The sequence below is a fragment of the Oncorhynchus gorbuscha genome, linkage group LG13 (assembly GCF_021184085.1).
Source record: "Oncorhynchus gorbuscha isolate QuinsamMale2020 ecotype Even-year linkage group LG13, OgorEven_v1.0, whole genome shotgun sequence".
Taxonomy (NCBI): Eukaryota; Metazoa; Chordata; class Actinopteri; order Salmoniformes; family Salmonidae; genus Oncorhynchus; species Oncorhynchus gorbuscha.
Window position 1 is genome coordinate 17,140,757 of NC_060185.1, and position 17,886 is coordinate 17,158,642.

A 17,886-nucleotide genomic window follows, 5' to 3' on the forward strand; every position below is an offset into this window, starting at 1 on the left:
TATCTGTAATTTCAAAAAGCAACAAAATGGTGCCGTCTGGTTTGCTTAATGAATGGAATTTTAAACGATTTATACTTTTATATTTTAGCAATTACATTTGACTTTTGATACGTAAGTATTTTAAAACAAATACTTTTAGACTTACTCAAGTACTATTTTACTGGGTGACTTTCCCTTTTAGTTCAGTAATTTTCTATCAAGGATTCTTTACTTTGACTCAAGTATGACAATTGGGTACTTTTTCCACCACTGTGTGTGTGTGTTGGTGATGGGCATTCCAGCTCTTTTCATTGAGCCGGCTCGTTCGTCTCAGCTTCCCAAAAAGAGCCGGCTCTTTTGGCTCCCAAACGGCTCTTTAAAAAAAAATGTTTTATATTTTTTAAAGACAAACAGTTTGCGATAGTTTGACTATAATTGGTGTTAAAAGAATTCTAATCGAATTATTAAATGAAATCATACTCTACCGTAACCACAATGCATTTAAAAATGCATTGGTTTGTTATGAAAAATAATGCTATTAAACATTTGCGTTTAAAGTATACCTTTTTAATGTATATAAACAAACAGCATATAAATCTAACCATTCAAAACAAATACAATCTGAAAATAATATTGCACCAAATCAAAGAAAAATAAATAACAATTTCCCAAACTGCAGCATCCCACTTAAAACATTAAACTGGTCCCTATTTCTTCACTCATTAATTATTTGTCCCGTTTTCGAGAAGACCCTCTCAGAGGGAACGGATGTGGCCACTATGCAGAGTCTCCCTGTCATGACTTTAGTAAGCCGTGGGTAGACAGAGGCCTTGTTCTTCCACCAGCTCAGAGGATCTGCAGATCTTTCAGAATGAATGTGTGTGTGATTGAGCATTTAAGCCTCTGTAGCTCAGTTGGTAGAGCATGGCGCTTGTAACGCCAGGGTAGTGGGTTCAATCCACAGGACCACCCATACGTAGAATGTATGCACACATGACTGTAAGTCGCTTTGGATAAAAGCGTCTGCTAAATGGCATATATTATTTATATATTAATTATTTGAGTTAGTTAATTATATTCATTTAAATCTTTTGATTATTCATATTTTAATTTAAAAAATATTTGTATAAATATATTCGTCTCTTCTGATATGCGAGCCGGGTCCCAACGTTCACCTAAAAGAGCCGACTCGTTCGTGAACGACCCATCACTAGTGTGTGTGTGTGTGTGTGTGTGTGTGTGTGTGTGTGTGTGTGTGTGTGTGTGTGTGTGTGTGTGTGTGTGTGTGTGTGTGTGTGTGTGTGTGTGTGTGTGTGTGTGTGGGGGAGGGTCTGAATGGTGGCTGGTAGGAGAAGCTGGGGTTGTTGAGTAAAAGAATGCGCCATCTGATGCATTTATTGTTCCCGATTAATAACATAACATAAACTGTTGAAACACAAGACCCATGTTAGCTTAACAGTAAGAGGGTACACACTCTATTACTACGGAACTGCTGTATTTACCAGGACACAAACATATGCCACAATAAGGGGTTCTTCTTCTAACCTTTCAGTCAGTGAAAGGCAGTATACCCTGCAGACAGAAGTGTGTGTCAGTCACCTGACAGCGTCTCATGGCTCATTGCCCAATCCCTCTGTCCTTGAAATAGGCTATCAATAGGGATGCAAACTACTTGGAATGACAAGTGTGTGTTGGAATGGCTGCTTAGGGAGACTGGGGGTCCACAGATGATGGTTCCCCTCTGGTGCAGTTAGCTAGCTCACATTACATTGCTACAGCGTAATAAGGGTCTCTGAGGGGCTGTCAATAGTCTTCTCTCTCTACCCTCACCCTCTCCCATCCATCCCTCTTTCTACCCTCACCCTCTTCCTCTCTCTATCATGTTCTCTTTCCCATATGCCCCTCCCTCTCCCTATCATGTTCTCTTTCCCATATGTCCCTCCCTCTCCCAATCATGTTCTCTTTCCCATATGCCCCTCCCTCTCCCTATCATGTTCTCTTTCCCATATGCCCCTCCCTCTCCCTATCATGTTCTCTTTCCCATATGCCCCTCCCTCTCCCTATCATGTTCTCTTTCCCATATGCCCCTCCCTCTCCCAATCATGTTCTCTTTCCCATATGCCCCTCCCTCTCCCTATCATGTTATCTTTCCCATATGCCCCTCCCTCTCCCTATCATGTTCTCTTTCCCATATGCCCCTCCCTCTCCCAATCATGTTCTCTTTCCCATATGCCCCTCCCTCTCCCTATCATGTTATCTTTCCCATATGCCCCTCCCTCTCCCTATCATGTTCTCTTTCCCATATGCCCCTCCCTCTCCCTATCATGTTCTCTTTCCCACACTGCACTCACCCTCTCTCCACCAAAATACAGTATTTCATTGCAGCATTCTTAATACTCTCACAGCATGTGGGTGCTCTCTGATAGCTGGTAGAAGTATGGTGGAGACCTACAGTACAGCTTGTGGGTGCTCTCTGATAGCTGGTAGAAGTATGGTGGAGACCTACAGTACAGCTTGTGGGTGCTCTCTGATAGCTGGTAGAAGTATGGTGGAGACCTACAGTACAGCTTGTGTGTGCTCTCTGATAGCTGGTAGAAGTATGGTGGAGACCTACAGTACAGCATGTGGGTGCTCTCTGATAGCTGGTAGAAGTATGGTGGAGACCTACAGTACAGCTTGTGTGTGCTCTCTGATAGAAGTATGGTGGAGACCTACAGTACAGCTTGTGGGTGCTCTCTGATAGCTGGTAGAAGTATGGTGGAGACCTACAGTACAGCTTGTGTGTGCTCTCTGATAGCTGGTAGAAGTATGGTGGAGACCTACAGTACAGCATGTGGGTGCTCTCTGATAGCTGGTAGAAGTATGGTGGAGACCTACAGTACAGCTTGTGGGTGCTCTCTGATAGCTGGTAGAAGTATGGTGGAGACCTACAGTACAGTAATAATATATAATAATATATGCCATTTAGCAGACGCTTTTATCCAAAGCGACTTACAGTCATGTGTGCATACATTCTACGTATGGGTGGTCCCGGGAATCCAACCCACTACCCTGGCGTTACAAGCGCCATGCTCTACCAACTGAGCTACAGAAGGACCACTTGTGTGTACAGCATGTGTGTGCTCTCTGATAGCTGGTAGAAGTATGGTGGAGACCTACAGTACAGCCTGTGGGTGCTCTCTGATAGCTGGTAGAAGTATGGTGGAGACCTACAGTACAGCTTGTGTGTGCTCTCTGATAGAAGTATGGTGGAGACCTACAGTACAGATTGCGTGTGCTCTCTGATAGAAGTATGGTGGAGACCTACAGTACAGCTTGTGTGTGCTCTCTGATAGAAGTATGGTGGAGACCTACAGTACAGCTTGTGGGTGCTCTCTGATAGAAGTATGGTGGAGACCTACAGTACAGATTGCGTGTGCTCTCTGATAGAAGTATGGTGGAGACCTACAGTACAGCTTGTGTGTGCTCTCTGATAGAAGTATGGTGGAGACCTACAGTACAGCTTGTGTGTGCTCTCTGATAGCTGGTAGAAGTATGGTGGAGACCTACAGTACAGCTTGTGGGTGCTCTCTGATAGCTGGTAGAAGTATGGTGGAGACCTACAGTACAGCTTGTGTGTGCTCTCTGATAGAAGTATGGTGGAGACCTACAGTACAGCTTGTGGGTGCTCTCTGATATCTGGTAGAAGTATGGTGGAGACCTACAGTACAGCTTGTGTGTGCTCTCTGATAGCTGATAGAAGTATGGTGGAGACCTACAGTACAGCATGTGTGTGCTCTCTGATAGCTGGTAGAAGTATGGTGGAGACCTACAGTACAGCTTGTGTGTGCTCTCTGATAGCTGGTAGAAGTATGGTGGAGACCTACAGTACAGCTTGTGTGTGCTCTCTGATAGCTGGTAGAAGTATGGTGGAGACCTACAGTACAGCTTGTGTGTGCTCTCTGATAGCTGGTAGAAGTATGGTGGAGACCTACAGTACAGCTTGTGTGTGCTCTCTGATAGCTGGTAGAAGTATGGTGGAGACCTACAGTACAGCTTGTGGGTGCTCTCTGATAGCTGGTAGAAGTATGGTGGAGACCTACAGTACAGCTTGTGTGTGCTCTCTGATAGAAGTATGGTGGAGATCTACAGTACAGCTTGTGTGTGCTCTCTGATAGAAGTATGGTGGAGACCTACAGTACAGCTTGTGTATGCTCTATGATAGAAGTATGGTGGAGACCTACAGTACAGCTTGTGTGTGCTCTATGATAGAAGTATGGTGGAGACCTACAGTACAGCTTGTGTGTGCTCTCTGATAGAAGTATGGTGGAGACCTACAGTACAGCTTGTGGGTGCTCTCTGATAGCTGGTAGAAGTATGGTGGAGACCTACAGTACAGCATGTGTGTGCTCTCTGATAGAAGTATGGTGGAGACCTACAGTACAGCATGTGTGTGCTCTCTGATAGCTGGTAGAAGTATGGTGGAGACCTACAGTACAGCATGTGTGTGCTCTCTGATAGCTGGTAGAAGTATGGTGGAGACCTACAGTACAGCTTGTGTGTGCTCTCTGATAGCTGGTAGAAGTATGGTGGAGACCTACAGTACAGCTTGTGGGTGCTCTCTGATAGCTGGTAGAAGTATGGTGGAGACCTACAGTACAGCATGTGGGTGCTCTCTGATAGCTGGTAGAAGTATGGTGGAGACCTACAGTACAGCTTGTGTGTGCTCTCTGATAGCTGATAGGAGTATGGTGGAGACCTACAGTACAGCTTGTGTGTGCTCTCTGATAGCTGGTAGAAGTATGGTGGAGACCTACAGTACAGCTTGTGTGTGCTCTCTGATAGCTGGTAGAAGTATGGTGGAGACCTACAGTACAGCTTGTGTGTGTTCTCTGATAGAAGTATGGTGGAGACCTACAGTACAGCTTGTGGGTGCTCTCTGATAGCTGGTAGAAGTATGGTGGAGACCTACAGTACAGCATGTGTGTGCTCTCTGATAGAAGTATGGTGGAGACCTACAGTACAGCATGTGTGTGCTCTCTGATAGCTGGTAGAAGTATGGTGGAGACCTACAGTACAGCATGTGTGTGCTCTCTGATAGCTGGTAGAAGTATGGTGGAGACCTACAGTACAGCTTGTGGGTACTCTCTGATAGCTGGTAGAATTATGGTGGAGACCTACAGTACAGCTTGTGTGTGCTCTCTGATAGAAGTATGGTGGAGACCTACAGTACAGATTGCGTGTGCTCTCTGATAGAAGTATGGTGGAGACCTACAGTACAGCTTGTGTGTGCTCTCTGATAGAAGTATGGTGGAGACCTACAGTACAGCTTGTGGGTGCTCTCTGATAGAAGTATGGTGGAGACCTACAGTACAGATTGCGTGTGCTCTCTGATAGAAGTATGGTGGAGACCTACAGTACAGCTTGTGTGTGCTCTCTGATAGAAGTATGGTGGAGACCTACAGTACAGCTTGTGTGTGCTCTCTGATAGCTGGTAGAAGTATGGTGGAGACCTACAGTACAGCTTGTGGGTGCTCTCTGATAGCTGGTAGAAGTATGGTGGAGACCTACAGTACAGCTTGTGTGTGCTCTCTGATAGAAGTATGGTGGAGACCTACAGTACAGCTTGTGGGTGCTCTCTGATATCTGGTGGAAGGAAGAAAGGTTTTTATTTTCCAAATCATTGTAGTGAATGAAGCCTGTTCTCTCTTCCTCTCTCCAATGCAAAACATTCCAGTAGGAGACACAGACACTATATGTCAGTGTCACAATATGTGACAGATTATGTTTCAGATGATTCAGATTATTATTGACCCATGAACCTAGGCATATCACACATCGTGTTACGCATTGTTTAAACATTTTTCTATAGCGTCAAAGCCCATTTTTGTCTGCGTAAAGTGGGCACTGGCTCCCATTTCTTTTTTGTTTTACATTTATATTTTTTTGAACCTATATATAAAAAGGCAAGTCAGTTTAGGACAAATAATGTTTTACAATGACGGCCTACCCTGGCCAAACCTGGACAAAGCTGTGCCTAATTTGCGCAGCCCTATGGGACTCCCAATCATGGACGGTTGTGATACAGCCTGGATCACTCCACCATATTTCTACCAGCTATCAGAGAGCACACACAGGAGTTTGTTTTCTTTGTTTCGATTTGTAGATGTCTACATAGCATATCGGTTTGCATTACCTCTTGTGCGGGAACGTTACAGTAGGTCTATACTGATATGCTGAGGTTTTCTAATATTTTCCCGTGCTGGGGTGCCAGTGTTCAGTGTCATGACGTTGGCCTGGGGGGTAGGTTTATGACAATACCTCTTCCTCCCTTTTTCCTCTTTCTAGCCTACTGATCCTACTGATGTTACATTTGCAAAAACCTTGGTTAACCTCTTGCTCATACATGGCACGCAGGCGTCCCATCTAGAGCTCTGGAAATGCAAATGCGCTACGCTAAATGCTAATAGTATTAGTTAAAACTCAAACGTTCATTAAAATACACATGCAGGGTATTGAATTAAAGCTACACTCGTTGTGAATCCAGGCAACAAGTCAGATTTTTTAAATGCTTTTCGGCGAAAGCATGAGAAGCTATTATCTGATAGCATGCAACACCCCAAAAGACCCGCAGGGGACGTAAACAAAATAATTAGCATAGTAGTCGCTACACAAACCGCACAAATAAAATATAAAACATTCATTACCTTTGACCATCTTCTTTGTTGGCAATCCTAGATGTCCCATAATCACTATTGGGTCTTTTTTTCGATTAAATCGGTCCATATATAGCCTAGATATCGATCTATGAAGACTGTGTAATAAACGGAAAAAAATAGTGTTTCATAACGTAACGTCATTTTTTAAAATTCAAAAGGTCGTCGATAAACTTTCACAAAACACTTCGAAATACTTTTGTAATGCAACTTTAGGTATTAGTACACGTTAATAAGCGATAAAATTAATCAGGAGGCGATGTAAATTCTATAGCTGTCCATCTCTAAAAAATGTCTGGAGATAGCTCGACCAAAACATCCGGTCGGAGACCGGAGGGAATCGGTTCCCTTGATTCGGTTTGACCAAGAATCAAAGCCGCATCAAATGACAAGACTCTAGACATTGTGTGGAAGCTGTAGGCACTGCAACCTCGGCCTCATGTAATTCGGTTCACTTTGAACAATTCCTGGAAGTAGCGCAAGGATATTTATTTCCATTTTCAGTGATCAGATTTTCTTGCACTTTTCGATGAAACGCACGTTCTGTTATAGTCACAGCCGTGATTTAACCAGTTTTATAAACGTCTGAGTGTTTTCTATCCACACATACTAATCATATGCATATACTATATTCCTGGCCTGAGTAGCAGGGTGCTGAAATGTTGCGCGATTTTTAACAGAATGTTCGAAAAAGTAGAGGGTCGACTGAAGAGGTTAATAACATAGAGATTCTGGGAACATCAGAAGGTGGGGGGAAATTAACTATTAACTATATTCTGTTAATACGAACAATTGAACATATGCGGTGGTACTTAATGAATATGATGTCAGTTCGGTTGTCATCTGAGACATTCTCATCAATGATAAGATGACAAACTTTACAGTGGAAAGTCTACACATCAGAGTTATCGGATTCACATGGAATTGTTGTTCAATTTAAACGTTTGAAAATGAAATTATTTGTGATGGGATGAAATGTGATTTTAGCTTCTAAAATGTGAGAATTGGGTTTTCATAAGATATGGCTCTGCTCAATCAGTGGCCCTCCCCTGTGAAGGGACATGGGCTATAAAACTTTTAAAACACGCCCTCCTCTACCTTCCTATATAAGCCCTTGACGACAATATAACTTCCTGTTCCGATGATGTGAGGACGACGCTCCTATGTCAGAATGGTTCAGATAATAACTACAGAACGAAGCCAACACCATCTTGAGCTTTGGTTGCAAATGGTATGAACTTTGAACTCTTATTCACTACAGAAGTGATGCCTCCTAGCCGTTGAGTTAGCAACAGCAGATGCAAACGAGCGTTAGGAAGGAACAGACAGAGTATCCCGTCTACCACACAACGACGTTACGACCACTGTCCAATTGACCACCAGAGACATTCTTTAAGGGACAAAGGACTCGGTTTGGCAACCTGACCTTCCATCTACCACCAACCTACCGAAGCGCAGCTCAGAGTAAATATTTATTGCATTTTCCTTTTCCAAAGGGGCGGTAATTTAGAATGCATAAGATACTGTATTTACGATAGCGCAGCTTCGCCTTTGTTCCTCAGTCTTCCCGCTCTTTCACTCAAACCCAGCCCTTTTCTATTGTATAACCAGCTGTCATATCTGTTCCACCCGCTAGGGACGTTTTCCTTTATGACGTAATTTGTAATCAAGTTATGATTAAAATATGTGTATGTGTAATTCTGTGTGATTGGTTAGGTATTTAGTGAATAAATAATTAAACACAATTTTGTATTGCTGATTCAACTTGTTAGCCAGGGTTCGTGCAGATAAATAAGAATTTACAACTTTCAGGTGAGACTGAATTAAGGTGACGATTAATGTTGACTGCTATTGATGTAAAATATTACTAAGTCTTTAAGAGTTTATTCGAAAGATAACAGCTCTATAAATATTATTTTGTGGTAACAGACTCTCTAGTTAATTGCATTTACATGATTAGCTCAATCAGGTGATATTAATTACGGATAAATTATTTTATCACTTAATCCGGCATAGCCAAAGACACGACATGAGGTTGAGGAGGCCAATGGGGTAGGGTCGGAATGCCTCAACAAAATTCCGGGAGGACTCGGGAGTCTGGTGCTCCTAATGATTGTGACAATAAGCAGAGCGCTGATGAATGACCGGTGTCCACAGCAGTAAATCCGGCCTCATTGTAGTGTCAACCCCTCTCCACCCTGCGGCGTGAGGCTCGCAGTTACACGAAAGAGTCAGCTGAAGCAAGGAGTTCCTTCTCGGAAATAGTGAGACTAGACTAGGGTCTGATGTCTATACGTGACAGACCTATCAGTCTAATCAGAGGGCCTGTTGTCCGGACCTCTGGCAGTCTCTATGGGGGTACAACATGGTTCAATTCTTGAGCTGACTCTTTTCCCGGTACATATCAATGATGTCGCTCTTGCTGCTGGTGATTCTCTGGTCCACCTCTATGCAGACGACACAGTTCTGTATACATCTGGCCCTTGTTTGGACACTGTGCTAACAAACCTCCAAACGAGCTTCAATGCCATACAACACTCCTTCCGTGGCCTCCAACTGCTTTTAAATACTAGTAAAACTAAGTACATGCTCTTTAACCAATCGCTGCCTGCACCCTCCTGCCCGACTAGCATCACTACTCTGGAAGGTTCTGACCCTGTATATGTGGACAACTACAAATACCTAGGTGTCTGGATGGACTGTAAACTCTCCTTCCAGACTCACATTAAGTATCTCCAATCCAAAATTAAATCCAGAATCGGATTCCTATTTCGCAACAAAGCATCCTTTACTCATGCTGCCAAACATACCCTCGTAAAAATGACTATTCTACCGATCCTTGACTTTGGCGATGTCATTTACAAAATAGCCTCCAACACTCTACTCAGCAAACTGGATGTAATCTATCACAGTGCCATCCGTTTTGCCACCAAAGCCCCATATACTACCCACCACTGCGACCTGTATGCTCTCGTTGGCTAGCCCTCAAGACATATTCATTGCCAAACCCACAGGCTCCAGGTCATCTATAAGTCTTTACTAGGTAAAGCCCCGCCTTATCTCAGATCACCATAGCAACACCCACCTGTAGCAGTGCTCCAGCAGGTATATTTCACTGGTCATCCTCAAAGCCAACACCTCCTTTGGCCGCCTTCCCTTCCAGTTATCTGCTGCGAAAGACTGGAACGAATTGCAAAAATCACTGAAGCTGGAGACTTACATTATATCTCCCTCTCTAACTTTAAGCATCAGCTGGCAGAGCAACTTACAGTATATATCACTGTACCTGTACACAGCCAATCTGTAAATAGCCCACCCAACTACCTCATCCCCATATTGGTATTTATACACTTGCTCTTTTGAACCCCAGGATCTCTACTTGCACATAATCATCTGCACATCTATCACTCCAATTTTAATGCTAAATTGTAATTATTTTGTCTCAATGGCCTATTTATTGCCTTACCTCCCTACTCTTCTACATTTGCACACACTGTACATTTGCACACACTGTATATATGCCTCTCCTTCCAGTTCTCTGCTGCCAATGACTGGAACAAACTACAAAAATCTCCAAAACTGGAAACACTTATCTCCCTCACTAGATCTCACATATTACTGCACCTGTAACTTAGCCCAAACAACTACCTCTCCCCCTACTCTATTTATTTATTTTTCTCCTTTGCACCCAATTATTTCTATCTCTACTTTGCACTTTCTTCCACTGCAAATCTACCATTCCAGTGTTTTACTTGCTATATTGTATTTACTTCGCCACCATGGCCTTTTTTTGCCTTTACCTCCCTTATCTCACCTCATTTGCTCACATTGTATATAGACTTATTTTTCTACTGTATTATTGACTGTATGTTTGTTTTACTACATGTGTAGCTCTGTGTTGTTGTTCGTGTTTAACTGCTTTGCTTTATCTTGGCCAGGTCGCAATAGTAAATTTAGAACTTGTTCCCAACTGGCCTATCTGGTTAAATAAAGGTGAAATAATTGTAAAGTGACTGTTCCACTGGATGTCATAAGGTGAATGCACCAATTTGTAAGTCGCTCTGGATAAGAGCGTCTGCTAAATTACTTAAATGTAATGTAAATGTAAAAGAAAATCTACTTATTGTCATGTGGGGTCTACTAGGTAGGCTGTTTATTCAGCATAATCATTACGGGCAAATTAAACACATGACAAAACAAGTTTACAAAATCACATCAGATGAACAAAAGCCAATAGAGATATAGTCAAAATATTATATAATTTGGAGTTTATTCCTTCTCTCTGTGCCCAACCCACCCCATTCTCAGCCCCATTCGCTCACTCACTTTGTCACACACACACACACACACACACACACACACACACACACACACACACACACACACACACACACACACACACACACACACACACACACACACACACACACACACACACACACACACACACACACACACACACACACACACACACACACACACGCATGCATGCATACTAAGAGAGTGAGAGAGGGAGAGAGACCTCTCCTCCTGCTGACCTTCTGAAGGGACAGCTGGATCTCATCGTCTGACTGGGGCGTTTTTAATGTGTTGTAACTAAGTAACCCCATAATGTGTCTCTGCAGGCCTGTTCACATGGTGATTTGTCCTCAGTGTGTGTGTGTGCATCAATGCATGTCTTTGTGTAGGGTATATCTAGTGTCCCTCCAGGCCATTCCTACTGTATGAAAAATATCTCTGTGGGAGAAAGGCAGCATTACAGAATGTGTGTGTGTGTTTTTATGTCTGTGCGTTTCTGTATAATAATTGTCTGGATGACTGTCATCCTCTGTAGGTCACTGTTGGCCTACTGGTGTTTGTAACGTGTGAGTTGTAGTCCCGTGTCTGTCTGTGTATTCCAGTGATGTGTGTGGGTGTGTGTATAATGTGGGGAAGTGTGTGTGGGTGTGTGTATAATGTGGGGAAGTGTGTGTGGGTGTGTGTATAATATGGGGAAGTGTGTGTGTGTGTGTGTATAATGTGGGGAAGTGTGTGTGGGTGTGTGTATAATGTGGGGAAGTGTGTGTGTGTGTGTGTGTGTGTGTGTATAATTTGGGGAAGTGTGTGTGGGTGTGGGTGGGTGTGGGTATAATGTGGGGAAGTGTGCATGGGTGTAATGTGGGGAAGTGTGTGTGTATAATGTGGGGAAGTGTGTGTGTGTATAATGTGGGGAAGTGTGTGTGGGTGTGTGTATTATGTGGGGAAGTGTGTGTGTATAATGTGGGGAAGTGTGTGTGGGTGTGTGTATAATGTGGCGAAGTGTGTGTGGGTGTCTGTACAATGTGGGGAAGTGTGTGTGGGTGTGTGTATAATGTGGGGAAGTGTGTGTGTGTATAATGTGGGGAGGTGTGTGTATAATGTGGGGAAGTGTATGTGTGTATAATGTGGGGAAGTGTGTGTGGGTGTGTGTATAACGTGGGGAAGTGTGTGTGTATAATGTTGGGAAGTGTGTGTGGGTGTGTGTATAATGTGGCGAAGTGTGTGTGGGTGTGTGTACAATGTGGGGAAGTGTGTGTGGGTGTGTGTATAATGTGGGGAAGTGTGTGTGTGTGTGTGTGTGTGTATAATGTGGGGAAGTGGGTGTGGTTGTGGGTGTAATGTGGGGAAGTGTGTGTGGGTGTGTATATAATGTGGGGAAGTGTGTGTGTGTATAATGTGGGGAAGTGTGTGTGTGTGTGTGTGTGTATAATGTGGGGAAGTGTGTGTGGGTGTGGGTGGGTGTGGGTATAATGTGGGGAAGTGTGCGTGGGTGTAATGTGGGGAAGTGTGTGTGGGTGTGTATATAATGTGGGGGAAGTGTGTGTGGGTGTGGGTGGGTGTGGGTATAATGTGGGGAAGTGTGCGTGGGTGTAATGTGGGGAAGTGTGGGTGGGTGTGTGTATAATGTGGGGAAGTGTGTGTGTATAATGTGGGGAAGTGTGTGTGGGTGTGTGTATAATGTGGGGAAGTGTGTGTGTATAATGTTGGGAAGTGTGTGTGTGAGTGTGTGTATAATGTGGGGAAGTGTGTGTGGATGTGTGTATTATGTGGGTAAGTGTGTGTGTGTATAATGTGGGGAAGTAGGTGTGTGTATAATGTGGGGAAGTGTGTGTGGGTGTGTGTAAAATGTGGGGATGTGTGTGTGTGTATAATGTGGGGAAGTGTGTGTGTATAATGTGGGGAAGTGTGTGTGGGTGTGTGAATAATGTGGGGAAGTGAGTGTGGGTGTGTGTACAATGTGGGGAAGTGTGTGTGGGTGTGGGTGTAATGTGTGGAAGTGTGTGTGGGTGTGTGTATTATGTGGGGAAGTGTGTGTGTGTATAATGTGGGGAAGTGTGTGTGGGTGTGTGTATAATGTGGCGAAGTGTGTGTGGGTGTGTGTAAAATGTGGGGAAGTGTGTGTGGGTGTGGGTGTAATGTGGGGAAGTGTGTGTGGGTGTGTGTATAATGTGGGGAAGTGTGTGTGTGTGTGTATAATGTGGGGAAGTGTGTGTGGATGTGTGTATTATGTGGGTAAGTGTGTGTGTGTATAATGTGGGGAAGTAGGTGTGTGTATAATGTGGGGAAGTGTGTGTGGGTGTGTGTATAATGTGGGGATGTGTGTGTGTGTATAATGTGGGGAAGTGTGTGTGGGTGTGTGAATAATGTGGGAAAGTGTGTGTGGGTGTGTGTACAATGTGGGGAAGTGTGTGTGGGTGTGTGTGTATAATGTGGGGAAGTGTGTGTGGGTGTGTGTAAAATGTGGGGAAGTGTGTGTGGGTGTGGGTGTAATGTGGGGAAGTGTGTGTGGGTGTGTGTATAATGTGGGGAAGTGTGTGTGTGTGTATAATGTGGGGAAGTGTGTGTGGATGTGTGTATTATGTGGGTAAGTGTGTGTGTGTATAATGTGGGGAAGTAGGTGTGTGTATAATGTGGGGAAGTGTGTGTGGGTGTGTGTATAATGTGGGGATGTGTGTGTGTGTATAATGTGGGGAAGTGTGTGTGGGTGTGTGAATAATGTGGGGAAGTGTGTGTGGGTGTGTGTACAATGTGGGGAAGTGTGTGTGGGTGTGTGTGTATAATGTGGGGAAGTGTGTGTGGGTGTGTGTAAAATGTGGGGAAGTGTGTGTGGGTGTGGGTGTAATGTGGGGAAGTGTGTGTGGGTGTGTGTATTATGGGTGGAAGTGTGTGTGTGTTTAATGTGGGGAAGTGTGTGTGGGTGTGTGTATAATGTGGGGAAGTGTGTGTGTATAATGTGGGGAAGTGTGTGTGGGTGTGTGAATAATGTGGGGAAGTGTGTGTGTGTGTATAATTTGGGGAAGTGTGTGTGGGTGTGGGTGGGTGTGGGGAAGTGTGTGTGGGTGTGTGTAAAATGTGGGGAAGTGTGTGTGTGTGTGTATAATTTGGGGACGTGTGTGTGGGTGTGGGTGGGTGTGGGTATAATGTGGGGAAGTGTGCGTGGGTGTAATGTGGGGAAGTGTGTGTGTGTATAATGTGGGGAAGTGTGTGTGGGTGTGTGTATAATGTGAGGAAGTGGGTGTGGGTGTGTGTATAATGTGGGGAAGTGTGTGTGTGTGTGTATAATGTGGGGAAGTGGGTGTGGTTGTGGGTGTAATGTGGGGAAGTGTGTGTGGGTGTGTATATAATGTGGGGAAGTGTGTGTGTGTATAATGTGGGGAAGTGTGTGTGTGTGTGTGTGTATAATGTGGGGAAGTGTGTGTGGGTGTGGGTGGGTGTGGGAATAATGTGGGGAAGTGTGCGTGGGTGTAATGTGGGGAAGTGTGTGTGGGTGTGTGTATAATGTGGGGAAGTGTGTGTGGGTGTGTGTAAAATGTGGGGAAGTGTGTGTGGGTGTGTGTATAATGTGGGGAAGTGTGTGTGGGTGTGGGTGGGTGTGTGTATAATGTGGGGAAGTGTGTGTGTGTATAATGTGGGGAAGTGTGTGTGGGTGTGTGTATAATGTGGGGAAGTGTGTGTGTATAATGTTGGGAAGTGTGTGTGAGTATGTGTATAATGTGGGGAAGTGTGTGTGGATGTGTGTATTATGTGGGTAAGTGTGTGTGTGTATAATGTGGGGAAGTAGGTGTGTGTATAATGTGGGGAAGTGTGTGTGGGTGTGTGTATAATGTGGGGACGTGTGTTTGTGTATAATGTGGGGAAGTGTGTGTGTATAATGTGGGGAAGTGTGTGTGGGTGTGTGAATAATGTGGGGAAGTGTGTGTGGGTGTGTGTACAATGTGGGGAAGTGTGTGTGGGTGTGTGTATATTGTGGGGAAGTGTGTGTGGGTGTGTGTATAATGTGGGGAAGTGTGTGTGGGTGTGTGTAAAATGTGGGAAAGTGTGTGTGGGTGTGTGTACAATGTGGGGAAGTGTGTGTGGGTGTGTGTATAATGTGGGGAAGTGTGTGTGGGTGTGTGTAAAATGTGGGGAAGTGTGTGTGGGTGTGGGTGTAATGTGGGGAAGTGTGTGTGGGTGTGTGTATAATGTGGGGAAGTGTGTGTGTGTCTGTATAATGTGGGGAAGTAGGTGTGTGTATAATGTGGGGAAGTGTGTGTGGGTGTGTGTATAATGTGGGGATGTGTGTGTGTGTATAATGTTGGGAAGTGTGTGTGTATAATGTGGGGAAGTGTGTGTGGGTGTGTGAATAATGTGGGGAAGTGTGTGTGGGTGTGTGTACAATGTGGGGAAGTGTGTGTGGGTGTGTGTATAATGTGGGGAAGTGTGTGTGGGTGTGTGTAAAATGTGGGGAAGTGTGTGTGGGTGTGGGTGTAATGTGGGGAAGTGTGTGTGGGTGTGTGTATTATGGGGGGAAGTGTGTGTGTGTTTAATGTGGGGAAGTGTGTGTGGGTGTGTGTAAAATGTGGGGAAGTGTGTGTGTATAATGTGGGGAAGTGTGTGTGGGTGTGTGAATAATGTGGGGAAGTGTGTGTGGGTGTGTGTACAATGTGGGGAAGTGTGTGTGGGTGTCTGTATAATGTGGGGAAGTGTGTGTGGGTGTGTGTAAAATGTGGGGAAGTGTGTGTGGGTGTGGGTGTAATGTGGGGAAGTGTGTGTGGGTGTGTGTATTATGGGGGAAGTGTGTGTGTGTTTAATGTGGGGAAGTGTGTGTGGGTGGGTGTATAATGTGGCGAAGTGTGTGTGGGTGTGTGTACAATGTGGGGAAGTGTGTGTGGGTGTGTGTATAATGTGGGGAAGTGTGTGTGGGTGTGTGTAAAATGTGGGGAAGTGTGTGTGGGTGTGGGTGTAATGTGGGGAAGTGTGTGTGGGTGTGTGTATAATGTGGGGAAGTGTGTGTGTGTGTGTGTATAATGTGGGGATGTGTGTGTGGGTGTGTGTACAATGTGGGGAAGTGTGTGTGGGTGTGTGTATAATGTGGGGAAGTGTGTGTGGGTGTGTGTAAAATGTGGGGAAGTGTGTGTGGGTGTAATGTGGGGAAGTGTGTGTGGGTGTGTGTATTATGGGGGTAAGTGTGTGTGTGTATAATGTGGGGAAGTAGGTGTGAGTATAATGTGGGGAAGTGTGTGTGGGTGTGTGAATAATGTGGGGAAGTGTGTGTGGGTGTGTGTACAATGTGGGGAAGTGTGTGTGGGTGTGTGTAAAATGTGGGGAAGTGTGTGTGGGTGTGTGTAAAATGTGGGGAAGTGTGTGTGGGTGTGTGTATTATGTGGGGAAGTGTGTGTGTGTATAATGTGGGGAAGTGTGTGTGGGTGTGTGTATAATGTGGCGAAGTGTGTGTGGGTGTGTGTACAATGTGGGGAAGTGTGTGTGGGTGTGTGTATAATGTGGGGAAGTGTGTGTGGGTGTGTGTAAAATGTGGGGAAGTGTGTGTGGGTGTGGGTGTAATGTGGGGAAGTGTGTGTGGGTGTGTATATAATGTGGGGAAGTGTGTGTGTGTGTATAATGTGGGGAAGTGTGTGTGGATGTGTGTATTATGTGGGTAAGTGTGTGTGGATGTGTGTATTATGTGGGTAAGTGTGTGTGTGTGTATACTGTGGGGAAGTAGGTGTGTGTATAATGTGGGGAAGTGTGTGTGGGTGTGTGTATAATGTGGGGATGTGTGTGTGTGTATAATGTGGGGAAGTGTGTGTGTATAATGTGGGGAAGTGTGTGTGGGTGTGTGAATAATGTGGGGAAGTGTGTGTGGGTGTGTGTACAATGTGGGGAAGTGTGTGTGGGTGTGTGTATAATGTGGGGAAGTGTGTGTGGGTGTGTGTAAAATGTGGGGAAGTGTGTGTGGGTGTGGGTGTAATGTGGGGAAGTGTGTGTGGGTGTGTGTATTATGGGGGGAAGTGTGTGTGTGTTTAATGTGGGGAAGTGTGTGTGGGTGTGTGTGTGTGGGTGTGTGTATAATGTGGGGAAGTGTGTGTGTATAATGTGGGGAAGTGTGTGTGGGTGTGTGAATAATGTGGGGAAGTGTGTGTGGGTGTCTGTATAATGTGGGGAAGTGTGTGTGGGTGTGTGTAAAATGTGGGGAAGTGTGTGTGGGTGTGTGTACAATGTGGGGAAGTGTGTGTGGGTGTCTGTATAATGTGGGGAAGTGTGTGTGGGTGTGTGTAAAATGTGGGGAAGTGTGTGTGGGTGTGGGTATAATATGGGGAAGTGTGTGTGTGTGTGTGTGTATAATGTGGGGAAGTGTGTGTGGGTGTGTGTATAATGTGGGGAAGTGTGTGTGTGTGTGTGTGTATAATTTGGGGAAGTGTGTGTGGGTGTGGGTGGGTGTGGGTATAATGTGGGGAAGTGTGCGTGGGTGTAATGTGGGGAAGTGTGTGTGTATAATGTGGGGAAGTGTGTGTGTGTATAATGTGGGGAAGTGTGTGTGGGTGTGTGTATTATGTGGGGAAGTGTGTGTGTGTGTATAATGTGGGGAAGTGTGTGTGGGTGTGTGTATAATGTGGTGAAGTGTGTGTGGGTGTCTGTACAATGTGGGGAAGTGTGTGTGGGTGTGTGTATAATGTGGGGAAGTGTGTGTGTGTATAATGTGGGGAGGTGTGTGTATAATGTGGGGAAGTGTATGTGTGTATAATGTGGGGAAGTGTGTGTGGGTGTGTGTATAACGTGGGGAAGTGTGTGTGTATAATGTTGGGAAGTGTGTGTGGGTGTGTGTATAATGTGGCGAAGTGTGTGTGGGTGTGTGTACAATGTGGGGAAGTGTGTGTGGGTGTGTGTATAATGTGGGGAAGTGTGTGTGTGTGTGTGTGTGTGTATAATGTGGGGA